This window comes from Sander vitreus, chromosome 22, assembly GCF_031162955.1.
Source record: "Sander vitreus isolate 19-12246 chromosome 22, sanVit1, whole genome shotgun sequence".
In the NCBI taxonomy this organism is placed as follows: Eukaryota; Metazoa; Chordata; class Actinopteri; order Perciformes; family Percidae; genus Sander; species Sander vitreus.
Window position 1 is genome coordinate 22,608,259 of NC_135876.1, and position 16,005 is coordinate 22,624,263.

General features: G+C 42.8%; 1 protein-coding gene across 1 annotated transcript in view; it reads left to right on the forward strand.

Annotated features, from left to right (window-relative positions):
* Nucleotides 1-8,809: 8,809 nt before the first annotated feature.
* The window catches only part of LOC144536866 (cadherin-10-like), a 65,364-nt gene continuing 58,168 nt past the window's right edge, over nt 8,810-16,005 (forward strand). Inside the window, exon 1 of the mRNA XM_078280164.1 lies at nt 8,810-8,969. The gene's annotated coding sequence lies outside the window, so the exon portion shown is untranslated. The remainder of the gene's footprint in view (nt 8,970-16,005) is intronic.

Below are 16,005 nucleotides of genomic sequence, written 5' to 3' on the forward strand. Positions count from 1 at the left end.
TTTGTGTGATTACCCCGTGTTTTTTTTCCATACACAGGAGGACTTTTCTGCCTTTCTCAGAAATGCAGCTTGGTCAGCAGTCATCGGAAATGTGCATCATATAGCCATGTCAAAGGAAAATTAGGGTCAAACCCCTAAGCACTGGAGAAAATGATTTACCATGCAGAGGAAAACTATCAGAAAAACATCAGCTGCTTTAAGTGTGAGTGACTCGAAACAGTGCACTGATTCAAGAAATGCCTCCAAAGATAATTACACAATGTACTATATATTTGCCGTAAACAAGCTTGACAGCATTGCCTTCTTGTGTTGCTTTATCTCACTTGAAAATGACAGAAGAAATATGGTGAACTTCAGGCAGAGTTCCAGTTTATGCAGGAGACGCGGCATTATTTGCGACTTAGTGAATATTTATGCCACAAAATCCTCCCAGGTTGGAAGATCCAAACATTTTTCTGTGTTTTTATTTCTCTTGGGAGTTGGGAAACTGTGTTGATAAAAACTTATCTTTGCCTCACAGAACAGTGTGTCTGATATTCTTTAAAAAAGGACTATGATATCTGTGATATGCAGGGGTTGGGCGCCTGACTCCTCTGTGCTCCCTTGTTCATTTTCCTGTAGCATATTGATCTTTTTCTGGGATTGTTTATAGGACTCTGTGTGTCTAAAAGGAGACCTATTGATTTCCTTTTGGGGGGTTCTGCCACAGCAGATCTCTAAGTCTCACGAATAAAATTAAACACACGATAAAATAAGTCAACTTAATCATAAATAATGACTCAACAGTGAAAAATGCATTTGTTTTAGTTTCAAGATCTCGTTGATGTAGTGTTGCTGTGCTGAACTTTCCAGAATGATTTGTGTATGAAACAGCATGCATCATTGCTCATGCTAACTCTTTTCTTTAACTTTGTTGTTCTGGACCTATAAATCATGTCACTTCAACACTAGAACAACTAATGTAAAAGATATGAGTAAAGCAAAAATGGAAATTCCATCAAAACACCAAAACCTAAATTCTATTAACTATAGATTGTGTAGCCAAATGTTCACATGGGGATCTTATTCCTCTGTGCCATATAGAGCTCCATCGTTGTCCAAAAACTCATCAATGAGTCACACTTTTGCTCTGGATGACATCATCTGTTCATTACCATGAACAAACACACTGTAGTTTACCTTAAGGCAATCCCACATACACCATTGCGGTGCTGTAAATACCCACTAGAGCACCAAATGTTTATGAATGTGCAACTGAAAATAATCCCCAACAAGAAGACTATTTACCCCTGTTTTAGCACTGTTTGGTAAAAACTACAGTGCCCAGCTGTTTAAGGAAATTACTAAGCCTTAAAAGAAATACTACCTATTGGTTCAGTAGGAACCAATGGGGCTAAAGTGCCTAGCTAATAAAAAAAAACTAATAAGCCTATCAGCTCCACAAAACTCTCCCTGTATTTCTCAGTATGGCTATGTTTACAAAATGTTGCCATCCGGCGACTTTCACGCGCAGCAGCTCTAGTGATGCGTTTTACGTCACCGCTGAGAAAGATCATCAGCGTTCAGCTTTAGAGACGAAGAAGACATAAAAATTACAAGATGATTACACCATTTTGTTTTTTTTTAAATCCCCCGTGTTAGCATCATCGTGGAGGAGGGGTGGGGGTGGTGCTCAATCACAGAAGGCTTGCGTCATGTGGAAGCTCCGACAGTGTTGTTGTTGTCATTACTTAGAATTCCTCATGGGGGCAACAGAAACTACGTACTATAGCTTTAAGGTAATTTGAAACTTAATTCTACGTTTACTGTGTTTACACTAGACGATGGATATCCAAACCGAGCCCATCGGGACCCGACGGTACCTGCCGGGCCGGGTTCGGACAGATATTTAGAAGTGATGTTCGGATTTGGGTCGGGCTCGGTCACATCAGCGCGATAAGGCATTGAACATTTTAAATTTAAAAAAGCTTATTATGTAGGTGTGCGCCTGTGTTAACGTGCGCTTGTTGCCCCGTGTACGCTGATGCGCTCATCTGTTGACATTTCTCGCATTGCCAGACCTTCCTCCGGCTAGTCCACACAGCATTCCGGGATGGGAGAAAAATGTGCTCTGGTTTATTGGCATTTCTTTAAACCAATCACAATCGTCTTGGGCGGCGCTAAGCGCCAGACGGAGCCACGGTGCCGCTGCAAAATCTCCTCGGGAAGGAACTTGTTTTAGTGGAACGTTCAAAAGTTGTTTTAGCCGTGCAACAGAAAACTCCGATTGGACAGATAGTCTAGCTAGCTGTCTGGATTTACCCTGCAGAGATCTGAGGAGCAGTTAACCACAGTCCTCAGAAATCCATCGTAATTTAAAATGCCAACACAAAGAAAGCGGAAGGTAACGGACATCCGGCCGAAAAGAGTGACTGGCAGCACCGGAGCAATCCCGGAAGTGGAACGTCGTGGATATAGACTAAGCTCATAACAACCCTTGTCTGTAGTGGAATAAACTGCAGACTTAAAGTGTTCATATGATGCTTTTTGGCTGTTTCCCTTTCCTTTATTGTGTTATATATCTTTGTGCATGTTATAGGTTTACAAAATGAAAAAGCCCAAAGTCCCCCCCAAAGGGACTTACCATCTCCAACAGAAAACACTGTTCACAAACTGCTCCAAACAGATCAATTGTATCTAACAATCAAATCAAATTGTATCAGATCAATCAAACAATCTATTGCAGTCCAGCCTTTACTTCCGTGACGAACATGCGTCACTTTGTAACACACGTTATAATGCTCGCCTAGCTGCTAGCGTAGCACGCCCTCATACTCTGCTTCTGACTGGGTACCTAGCTTACCTAGCTACTGCGCATGTGCGACTCCCAACAAAGATGGAATAGAAGTGCGATGCCTCACTTGGTAGCTAAAACAGAGAGCTCAACACACAGGGTGAAAAGAGGAGCTGCAGCAATGTGCAGTACAACAAAAATATGGTGTTTTTTGAAAATTAAACTATGTAAACCTATTCTGATATAACCTCTAAATACAATTAATTAACCTGAAAATGAGCATAATATGAGCACTTTAAACATAACAATCACAGCCACAGAGACAATCACTGAAGCTGGGGTTGGTGTGACCGCTTGGGTGACTGGGTCTGAGACTGGATAGGCTAACTTTTAGCAGGCGGTGTGAACATAGCTCATTGTGTCCTCCATTTTTACTGTCATTTTGTCACAGACTCTGGCAAGGTGAGACAGATTAATGAGATATGGACGTCTGTAAATTAAGAAGACGAGAGCATTGGCAACAAATGACTTTGGATTTTCCGATATGATACTTTGAACAATTCCTTTCTCTGACAAATCCTAGAGCATCTCAGCTGTCAGACATAATAGGAGTACAGATTTGTTCTGAAGTTGCCCTCTACATCCCCTGTCTAACTCCATGCCCCATAACTGTCATTTTTCCGTAAAGTAACACAGGGTGCATAAGGGAGGAATATCTAGGCTTTCTATTTCAATATGAAAAAGTCCTTTAGAAGACAACTCTCACAGACATTTTAGACGAAAACAAAGCCGTTGCATGGCTCCTTATTTTTTCATATCACCACAATATAATTTGGACAAGAACTAATCACATCGTAAAGAAACTGCACGTCTAACAAGCAGTGGATATGGCGTATTGGCACAAAATGTGGTGTTTGCAGACTGCTTTTACTGTTGTGATGTGTTTACAGAGGCAGGCTGTTAAATAAACTGCACAAAAACACTGAGGCCGTGTAAGCTCATTTAGTAGCAATGATGCAGTCAAGGGCAGCGGTTATTCGTCTGCAGCTGATCTCCTGATAGAACATGATGCCAAATGCAGACATCCCTTTGGCTCACTGCATTTTGTGCTATAGGCAAGAGTTTGATGTTTGGTTGAGAGGACAGGGCAGCAGCAAAGTGGATGCTTGGAGCGCTTCCAGGGATTAAACTCATGAATCTAACAGCAGCCAGTGGTCATCATGACACAAACACTGCATGGGTGGTAAGGCATGCACAGCGTGGGGTCTTTGGCGTCTAAAAAAAAAATAAATAAATTGAAACCATAAAAACCATAAACGCCTGCAGACTTTCCTTCCATCTTCATATTGCACATTTTATGTGTGCTACATTTGTATTAGATTTGACACATGTTTTGTGGCTCATGTCTCACTAAAAGCTGTGTTTTGAAAATGATAAGACAGAAATGATAAATAAAAGACTAATTATTATTTCCAATACCTAAAGCCGTCACTTGTTAAGTCTATTATGGGAATAAAATCTAATTACAATGTCGACACAGTAGCGCAGGGCAGCTAACAGCGGATTTTTACTTTATTCCCTTTATCCTGGGATCAAGACTGGAGTGTCCCGTTATCTCGTGAAATCACACTTTGTTTACTTGTGATTATAATTTCATTATCTCAACATCACAAGATAACACTGAGCTGCTTCTGCGACATCACAACTTAATTATGTGACAGATTATGTTTCCAGCATCCAGTACGGATATCGCCATTCAACACTGTTAATTACTCAGATTTCTCCTATAGGTCAACACCGGCTCAAAGGTTGTGAAACACACATGCATTAATTGGTCATTGTGAGATAATTGGAGCATTGTGGTAACATACTTTTTTTTTTTTTTTTTGTAAACAACATTTTTATTTAAATTCCATGTAATGTTTTCTACTTTAAACTTTTTGCAACCTCTTTTAAAGAATGCTTTGAGACTGGTATTGTTTACAGCTTGCTCTCGTCTTTGCATTGCAGTAAGCTTTGCTGCTCCCATCTGTTTATATGCATCAATGCCCTCTGCAGTTGGCAAAAATAAATGAGTATCATGTCTTGCCCGTGGCATGTACTGTATGTGCATCATTGTGTCTGTGTCGGTAGAACACATGATAGTTAACATACAACACTTACGGGGAGAAAAAACAACAACTTGAAATTCATGTCAGACATTCCCGAAAATTACGTACAATGTGTCCATGTTATTCATTTTCCCCATTAGTTGTCCGGAATACGTGATATTACATGTGACCATGATGTTCTTTTACACATCTTATATTTCACTTGGGAATTATCAGAGTGATCACGTGTCAACATTATGTGCATTCCTCCTGTAAAATGTCCCTGAACTGTTTAACTTGAAATGGTCTTTCCACATGTGATACACATGTATGTTATATGGGACAAATACAAGGGGGCTTTTTATGAGGATAAACATCTACACTTAACCACACTTTTAAAGCTTTAGTGCATAACTTTTTTATATATATATATATATATGAACGTCCGTTACATTCAAGCCATGCCAAATGAGATGCTACAAGGCTAATTAAGACTATAAGCTCCACACAACTCTCTGTATTTCTCAAAATGGCTATGTTCAGAAGATTGTGGCGTCCGGTGACTTTCCAGCGCAGAAGCTCGAGTGAAGATAATTACCTCTAAAAAAAAAAACACTGTCTATGGTACACCGTTTTTCTCAAAAAAGTAGCGTTAAAATGTTCGCAAACCTCAGCTATGCACATAGCTAACAAAATAATATAATAATAAGTTAATGAGACAATGGGCCCCTGGGCACAGACATGTGAGAGGCCCCTGACCCTGGGAACAACACACCAAAACTCAAATAATCTCAACGTGTCCAGTCATTAGGCGTCCCTTTGCACTCATTTTACATCTAATTTTAGTCATTTTGCGTGTCCTTGTGATTGTTTTGCATCAATGTGCAGTCATTTAGCATCTTTTGTGGTGGTTTTGAATCTATTTTTACTTCGTTTATGTCTCTTTATGGTCATTTTGGGTCGTTTGTGGTCGTTACGTTTCACGTTTTTTTTAGGGCTGTCAATCAATTAAATTTTTTATCTAATTAATTACATACTCTGTGATTAATTAATCAAAATTAATCGCATACATAATTAACGGTGCCTGAACCGATACTCTTTAAGAAAGTAAAAAAAGAAAAGAAAAAAAAGGGTACTAAACAACAGTTGGTGACATTAAAGAACGGCTTGTTTATTGCTAAGGCCATATGGTCAAAATTAAATGATTTAATAATAATGCATTACAACAATAACAATAACTTATTTCACTAGTAAATTGCTGTTGAACGACAAAAACAACAACCACATAGGAAAAGGACATTTACAATAATTTAAAATGCACCACGAGACTGTAGTTTACCAGTTTCAATGAACGCACCATCTGTATTGTTTCTCCGACGGCAGCTGCAGATTGTTACATCCCGGTGTTGAATCCTCTACAGTAAAACACAGTCAAACTTTACACCGTTTAGCGTTAGCTGTCAGCATTGTAACCGTGTTTAATCCAGCTACTAGCTAGTGGTAGGCTAACGTTAGCTGCTGTCGAGTATAGCGTTAACTAGCTAGTGGTAGGCTAACGTTAGCTGCTGTCGAGTATAGCGTTAACTAGCTAGCGGTAGGCTAACGTTAGCTGCTGTCGAGTATAGCGTTAACTAGCTAGCGGTAGGCTAACGTTAGCTGCTGTCGAGTATAGTGTTAACTAGCGTCACGTGCAGCGGGGTTTGTGTTTCCTGTAACGTCTGTTTCAGAGCAGCAGAGAGAAGCGCAGACATATCAGTGGCACCAGATTTTCGTCTGTATGCAAACGTCAATATGGAATGGATTAATCTGCGTTAATGTTTTTAACGCGTTATTTTTCTCAGATTAATTAAATTAACGCGTTATTTTGACAGCCCTAGTCATTTTGTCTCTCTTTGTAGTCATTTGCTGTCTCTTTGTAGTCCCTCCCTGGGCCTGTGCCAGGTAGGCCCGGTCAGTAATCCATCCATATATGTAACTCGTTCTTTAAACGTGACATTATCACAAATTCCTGGCCCCGCTGAAACAACCTCACCAGTTTTACTTAAAATAGGATTTTGACAAAACAGTTTACTCGCTAACATCAACATCATAGAATCATTAACACGAAAAAAAAAAAGCATGCTGACTTTTCCTCACAATTTTTTGATCAGGCACAATAACGGTAACAGCAAGTACAAGAATGTATTACATGCACATGTAGGCTACTCGTACAAATAAAATATAACAGATTACAGTGTGTAATCTGGTCTAGGCAGGACACTGGATAAAGCATTTATAAGCTGCATTAGTTTGATTACTTTAAAACCCCCACAGTTTGCATGCTTGGTCAGTAATCAGATTTCCCTCTTCCCTTCTCCAAACAGAATCTGACACCATTAGCAGCTGCAGACATCAACCGACCATGTAGCACAGATTAATTCACTTGCAAGGTAGGGAAGGTCTTTGCAAATCACAACTGGAGCACCCACAACTACTACCCACAATGGAAATTCAACATTTATAACTGCAAGCTATAGGATTCATAGCAGGGCTGTTATAGGTGTAGGTGTACCTAATAATAAACAGATAATTTGGTGCACATACTACAACTAATAGTTATTGGTAGTAGAAACAGCAGGATGTATTAGACGCAGTAGCCTAATAGAAGCATTTTTATTACCAGTTGACATAGGCGTAATTTACATTTGGGGGGAGGTGGGGGGGGTGCTGCAGAGGAGGGTCTGGCTAGTCCACACGGCATTCCGGGATGGGAGAAAAACGTGCCCTGGTTTATTGGCATTTCTTTAAACCAATTACAATCGTCTTGGGCGGCCGGACGGAGCCACAGTGCCGCTGCAAAACAGCCTCGGGAAGGAACTTGTTTCGGTGGAACATGGTGTACGTTCAAAGGTTGTTTTAGTCGTGCAACAGAAAACTCCGATTGGACAGATAGTCTAGCTAGCTGTCTGGATTTACCCTGCAGAGATCTGAGGAGCAGTTAACCACAGTCCTCATAAATCCACCGGAGTTTAGAACGCCAACACAAAGAAAGCGGAAGGTGACGGACATCCGGCCGAAAAGAGTGACATCCGGCGGAATTTCCGGAGCCAACGGAGCAACCCCGGAAGTGGACCGTTGTGGATATAGACTAACAAATGTATAACTCTTGGAACCTGCAGATGTGTTTAATACGTGTCTAATATACGTCCCATGTTTTGTTCTTTTACTTAGGCTAACTGAGACTATAGAAATGTAAAAAATAGGCTACTTTTTAAGTTGACTTTAAAATGATTCCAAAGGACATACGTGTACGTGTATATATCCCTGGATATGTTCTCTTGAGAACCTCTGCAGAGAGTCTTGATCCTTGTATAGACATTATCATTACAAGTACAGTAACAGTCAGCAGGCTGTATCAGTAGGCTAGCATGGCAGTATATCAAACACATGCTAATTTGCACTGGCATGATAGTTGCTGGTGCGTTTGTCGTTTCACTTCATACAGAGCCGCACGAATTGAATTAGCCATTGTAATCATATATATGATCCACGGCTTCCCAGGGTTTACTGTAAAGGAAGCAGGCAGTCTAACCGGAGGCTTTTAACCAAAAATATCCATTTATTGATTGTTTCAAACCCACACTGAACCTCTGACTTTGCAACTATCCCCTATCAGGGATTATGCAAATGAACGCAAGCGCATGCACACAAAAAACACTTGACTTTTATTATTAAACTTGAACATCGCACGGGCAGTTGAAACGCAGCCCGACTGGAGCTCTAATGTCTGATTTTTTTTCCCCATCTTCCTTTTTGTTTTTGTCGGTCGTGTGTTTTTCTTTTTCTTCTGCTTTTCCTCCCTTCTCCCTTCTCCCTTTTTGCTGCTGGGGGACTTATGAATGGCAGCCAATGGGAGGGTTGAGTCCCCTCAGCCTTTCAGCCTCCCTGACATCCACAGCGAGAAAGTGATGCAGCGCGACTGAGACGCGCAGTTGAGGTGGAACAACGGGCAAACAGAAAGCTGCAGTGAACGGATACACTCGGCTCCGACGTGCGCCTCCACAGCCCTGGGAGAGAGAGAAGAAGAAGAAAAAAAAATCGCCTCCTAGAATAAACTTCATTATCAGGTGAGCCTGGGTCTTTGCTTACAACTTCTATCCGCTGTGGGAAATTGTCATTTCGGGCACATTCGCCGCTCGAACAGAGAACACTTACTTCTTCTTCTTGCAGCGTTTTGAATTGTCCGACTCCGGTTAGGTTATCCTGGGGTTGCTCGCACACTAATGACCTATAGATGCGAAATAGTTGCTTATATAAGAGCTTCGTCTCCCTCTTGTAATGAAATCGATAGTGGAACGAAATCCATATACCACTCATAATTACTGGAATAAGCGTCGGGCTTTGAATTGGATGTGAGTTTGAATCAACGTCCACAGCCTACAGTAGTCTGAGATATTTGTTCAACTTATAGCGGGGTGGGGTGGGGGGGCAATCAATTGCTAGCGGCTTCATCAACTTTTGTATTTTGTCAAATGGCTCTGTGCTTAATTCTCATTCATGTGCCGATGTAAAAAAAAAACAACAACAAATGAAACGTGCCCCTCCGGAACAGAGGTCCTGCACGACGCAGTAGCGCAGGCTATACGTTTGGTTTGGTGTGTCCCGCCGCGCTGAAGTGATGCGAGCATGCGGGCCAGGGCTCTAAACGCATCTTTGTCCTTATTTTGTCACTTCAGGCCCTTGAAACGCTCGCTTGAATCTATCGGTGGATGTGTGTGTGTGTGTGTGTGTGTGTGTGTGTGTGTGTGTGTGTGTGTGCTTTTTTTTCTTCTTCTCCACCGATGATCTTTCTGCACCCAGTGGCAAATCCACGGGATGCTAATCGATGCAGGTGGGACAGCATCCTCCGATAAACGCGGAGGACTGTCTATCCGTGGTTGCCTGCAGTCGCACTGTGATGCCCTGCTGCCTTTTCTGTGCTCGCTGTTAGAGATCTGCAGAAAGGCCTTGTTTGTTTGTTTTTTTGTTTTTTGTTATTGGGGAGGGGGGATATGGAAACACTCCTGGAGTTGACTGAAGTTTTCTAAAACAGCGTGTCCTTTGGCGTTATTGACTACAAGATGATATTGATGTGGCTGTAAATATTTAATGGCCTTGCTGAATAATGCAGGCAGGGCTACAAAAGAATGAACTTGGTGTCTTTACTCAAAAAAAGTTGCAGGTCCTGACCGTGTGAGGGGCAGAGGGTGGAGTGAATCTCAAACAGGACTATGCAATCTTGGAAATTGAATCCGGTGCTTAGGGGGAAAGTCTTACCTTCCTGTTGCCTGCAGATTGCTCCATGGTGATGATATTGCGCTGGCTCAATGTAAGCCTGTGGTAATATGCCTGAAGGCAGCCAAGAAGTTGTTTGGAGGGGGGGTGTTGTCAGAATACCGGGGGAATATGCCGCAATAATCACTCCTCTGAGCACATGCTTTTTAAATTACAAACAAGGACGTGTGCTTATAAAATCAGATTGGGCAATCATGTAGGAGCTGATAGAAGATACATTTGTATCATTTCTTGTACATTCTCCCCCCCCCCATTGGAACAACTTCCGGCTTGTTTATAGAAGGCAGAGAGCAGCTTGGCGAACAGAGATCGTCTGAACCAGAACAGGTTTTGTGGTCCAGGTTTTTCATACGCTGGTTTGAAGTTCAGAGATGAAAGGGACAGAGTAGAATCTGTGGCTGATCAAAGTCATACAGAAAACACGGCAGGTACTGAATATTTAAAGGCTCTGCAAATAGTTCCTGTGTGTGTGTGTGTGTGTGTGTGTGTGTGTGTGTGTGTGTGTGCGTGCATGCATATGTGTGGGGAACATACAGTACCGCAATGTATATGTGTTTATGGTCCAAGTTGTGTGTGTGTGTGTGTGTGTGTGTGTGCATGCATGTGTGAGGAACATACAGTACCTCAATGTATATGTGTTTATGGTCCAAGGTGTGTGTGTGTGTGTGTGTGTGTGTGTGTGTGTGTGTGTGCGCGTGCATGCATGCATGTGTGAGGAACATACAGTACCTCAATGTATATGTGTTTATGGTCCAAGTTGTGTGTGTGTGTGTGTGTGTGTGTGTGTGTGTGTGTGTGTGTGTGTGTGTGTGTTTGAGCGATTCGTATGAAGACGTTTAAAGTAATACTGCAGAACTGATTTGACAGGCAGGGGAATAGACACATCAGAGCCATCTGCGTGTTTTAAACCAGAGCTCAGATTACAATAGACAGTCCCTCACATTTTCATCTTTCTCTTCTCCCAAATATCTTCCCTCGGCGGGTCATGTGCAGCAGCTCAGGGGATATTCCAAAAAGCTCTTGTCTCAATCTGCCAGGCCGGCTCCAGCCTGTCCCTGTGAGGGGGGTGACGTCACAGGATGGTGGGTTTACCCAGCGGCCAGGCGATGATGACCGCTGACCCGAGTTGATTACATTATTTGTGCTCCAGATGGGCAGCATCATTTTTGATGTGTCCTGCTCATAATATTGAGCGTCTCTAGTCCTCTCTTCAGCAGCATCTGGAGCTAATAAAATTGCGTCCCAGTGGCGGCTGACTGTGCCGAAGATAACTCGGATCCCCGATGGGAAAGTCTATGGCCCTCTCCCCTCCTCTGTGTGTGTGTGTGTGTGTGTGTGTGTTTGTGTGCTTGCTCGGATACTTGTGGACAATTGTCGAGCCACCGCAAGTGGCTCTAATGCGTGTGTGTGCTTCGCTTACGAAAGTTTGAAGTCGGTGGCAGAGAGCACCCATGGGCATTGTAGTTCACTAGATGCACGTTGATTGTTTGAGTGCATTAGTCACGGTCTGTATGATGTAATAATAAATCATGATGTTGTTTGCAATGCGATTGCTTCGGGAGTCCTCTGAAGATTTCCTTGTGCCAAATATTTATCTGGAGTGTTGCTACTGTGCCAGCCAACTGGGCCTCTCTCTTTTTTTTGTCTTTTGTTTTTCCTCTTCTTTTTCTTTTCTTTTCTGTGTCCAGAACAATGCCCCTGCTGTAGAGAAATTAGCCAGTTCATGAAGAATGGCAGATTTGAGTTTTTTTTCCTTCCTACAGTGACAATGTCTTTGATTTCTTGAGGCGTCTTGTGACCATTAGAGCAAGTTGCCTGCAGGCGCAATGGCAACTTAATAACTGCTCCTTACTAATGAGACAGATTCCCTTCGGAGACGCCTATTTATGGAGCAGTCAGAACCACAATTGCACAGAAGCCAAAATAAGGGGCTACGTATTTCTCACCCACCAAATAACACACAGAGGCGGAAACATCTGCGTCTTGTTTCTAGTTAAATCTACTATAGGCAGGCGCCGGCTTCACCTTCTCTCTGAGGGTCAAACCTTAGTCCCAGATTGAATGTGCTATAATTTAAAAAAAAAAAACAACACGTAAAAACACGGGATGTGTTTAAGCCACGGCAAGGCGGTTTCTCGACAGGTTTCAGCAAAAGGGATTTGCGAGCTGGGCGGTAGCCAGGAGAGTAGAACGTCGCTCTGTAGTCTGCCTAAATCTCCCCAAAAAGGGCCTGCTTTGCTCTCTGTGTGCTGAGAAGATAAATACACATGGATCAGACAATTCACACCTCACTTAACAATGAGTAATTATCTATCCTTGCTTTGTGAAGGAGAACACCAATTACACAGAAATATACTCATAAATCTATTTTCAAAGCGGTAGGAGGGAGCTATGCTGTGTGTGTGCGGTGTGAATGCATAGTGCTGGATGAAGCTGATAGTATACAGTGCATGGCTTCAGAGCTGGTGATAAGAGAAGAGTCTTTATACAGTGTTGCACACTAGGGCGGATGTGACTATGAAATCACTTAGATTCATGTCTTTGGGGTGGGAGACAGAGTAAATTGCTGCCAATGTTGAATAATGCAGTGTGCCAACAGCTTTTTTTCTTCTTCTCCCTATTCCCCCTCAAACTGTGGCTCGGCTCCACAGCTTTTCTAATTACGAAGTGGCTGAGAGATAGCTTCACAACTCGCGATGCTGTGGCGCTGATGGTGGAGAGCGGAAGCTGGCCGAATAGCAATCTAACTGAATTACCAACAAAGCCTGACAGACTTGTGGAGTTTAGTGAACATATTTGCAAAAGTAACATCCACACCTACCTATTCAGTCACGAAATGTAGACACGCGCGCAGACAATACACGTTTTGAAGTAGGCACGCGCACACACACATACACACACACACACACACACACACACACAGGCATAAATGCAAGCAAACAAAGTACAAAGAGGAAAGGTGTACAGTTCTCCGCACGCTTCTCAGCACAATTTAACAAGATATATTAGTCACCCAGGAGGCAGCAGAAAGCCAGGCATCCACAGTGTACAGCAGACTGCAGTCTGACAGTGGGAGATAGTGATTTACAACAAAGCCCTGTGGACCATGGCACAATTTCAGAGTTGCCGAAATGACACTGGTAAAGCAGGGCCATGAAAGTATATCCACCAGCCACGTCTCATTTCTTACACCATTTGCCCCGGGAAGGGGAGGGTGGAGAAGGAATGGGGCAGATGACGAATCCAGCATTGTAGCTACCACACAATGCAGAGCCGAGCCTGGGAGTGGAACTCAGTTTGTGTGTCATCTAAAATATGAGCAAAAAAAAAACAAGAAGGAAGCCACCGTCAGGGACGCCAAACATTCCCTCATACTTCAATTTGCGGCGAAATCGATTTCTTAACCTTGCCAGGGTACCGCTAAGGTTTGGATTGGATTTGTAATTAAATCTCTATATCCAATATGTGTGGGAGGGAAAAAAAACAATGATCATCTAATTGTGGAAATCACAGATACAGATCACTTTCAAAATCTAATCAACTGGTCCTTGGCTCGAGGCTGATCTCTTAAACCAAATTTCATGGAAATTTGGTTTGGAGTTTTTGCAGACACCCTGCTGACATTCAGGTTAACTAACAGAGGTGACAGTACGACTTCCTAAACCCAAAAAAAAATGTACCCACTCATTTACAGTTTACGTAAAATTAAGAATGAACTTAAAGGTGCTGTAGGTAGGAATGCGACGATCCAGGACTTAGCCAAAAAGTTTGAACATCAACTTCTCAGTCCCTCCCCCCCTTTCAGCTAAAACCCAAAACGGTCTCATAAGCCCCTCCCCCCACAAGGGAGAATGAATATGTGTGCATGAGCAGTGATTGACACGCAGTTAGACACTCCTCCCGGCCCTGATTGGTGCATCTGAACAGCGAGCGGTGGATTTTTGCAAATCTCACTACAGGCTGTAGGTGGAGCCAGTTTTTTTTTTTTAAATGACCTGCTTCATGTAGTTCTACTGGAACATAGGGTCAGTTTCAGCAAATATGACAGAAAGTTAGTTTTATAAGGCTTACCTGCTGCAACTTTAATTCATCCAAATTAGACCTTGTTGAGAGCATCTTGCTTACATAGTTGTTATGCCTTGGGGGGGTCAAAACTCTGAGGTGTATGCATTTATTGAACTAGTAAAACTTCAAGAAAACGTGTAAAGATGATGAAATGTAATTACACTTAAAATGTAAACTCCTCCAAACATAAATAACATAACATAAATAAATGAATAAAAAATGTTTCAGAAAAAAAATCGCCTGCTTCTCTGCTACTGCACATTATCCTACAGGAAGTAAAAAAAAAAAAAAAGTCCTGTAAGATGTGGGTTTTTTTCAGCCCTGGTTTGACGTAGTCAGTGCAGGAGGAAGAGTGTGAGTGAGTACAGCAGACAGATCATGTCCGCAGGTCCTGCCTTTCCCCCTCTAGTTGGATTCCTGTCTGTGCAAAGCCCAGAGGCTTAACTCTGGCTGCAGTAAGTGGACTGAGGAACGCTAAACACTGTCTGGGGGAAGGCTGCTGAACATGACAGCCAGTTAATAAGTGTATGGGAGACGAGCAAGTGCATGAAGGAGTGGAGCGGGGCATCATTGTCTGTCTGACTTTTGAGACTTTTTAAAGCAAGGGGACGGATAGGGAAGGATTGGTCAGGAAGGGGGATAATATTGACTGTCGGATGACGAGAGGGTAATAGGAGATCAGAGAGTCCAGCCACAGGACAGGGAGCATTAGTGCCTGACTGGAGTACAATGAAGACAGAGTCGGCAGTGAACGGAAGAGGGTCGGGTTGGGGATAAAATAACTTTGAAAAGAGCGTTATGCTTGTTCCAACTAGAGAGAGGTATGGCGAGAGAAGGCGATAATGATGCTTACTTTACTCCTGCAAGGCTGCCGCAGTGAGAGCTGTCAGCTTCAGGCACCACTGGCTGATGGGACGCTGCTGGGATGCCACTTGGTATGTTAACCCACCAGACGTCACTGACAGTACGTGATGGATTGCGGGTGTGTGATAACATGCGTGTGTTTGTTTGCAAGTGTGAGAGACGGTGGCGGAGACGCTATTTGTGGCCCTTTGTGCGTGCGTGTGCATAATTCAGATGTGTCTTTGTGTGACTTTTAGCCTGTCAATTTTTCTTGGCAGAGGTAAACGCAGAGTGATGTGATTTTCCCCTCTAACAGCCTCCAGGAGTAATGATCCAGGTTATTGCAAATGACGTGTAACACCTCAACCCAGCGGGCATTGGTGCTGCAAAAACCTGTCCTTATAGGTTAGGTTTTGCTTCAGGGAGACTGTTGTCTTGGTGGCAGCGTTGTGTGCACAATTCCTCTGTCTCCCAAACCTGTCACCTTCAGATGTGCTCCTCCTTCTGTGGATAATGGTCTCCTGTCTATGTTGTGAATGATATCTGGACTCCATTGTGCACTCGTTTCCTCCGCTGTGCTATTGTCCTGCAGAAATGCCTTTGTGAGGTTTTTTTTTTCTTCTTTTTCCTCCGTAGAGGTACAGTGTGCAAGCTGTATTCTAAGATGCTGTAAATGAACAGGCAAACACATAAGCAAAGGTCCTATTTACTTTCAATCCCCAGAGTGAAAAAGAGCCATTGTTCTGCTACTTCTCAAAACATTAGGATCGTTCATTGTCAGCGAGAGAAATAGAAAGACCTCCCGCACAAACTACCTGCCGAATCAAAGCGTGCGTATCATTCTGGGACCGTATATATTCCTCAGGGAAGGACACAATACAAGCTTTCCGCAGCAACATGGGATACACAGAAATACCAGCG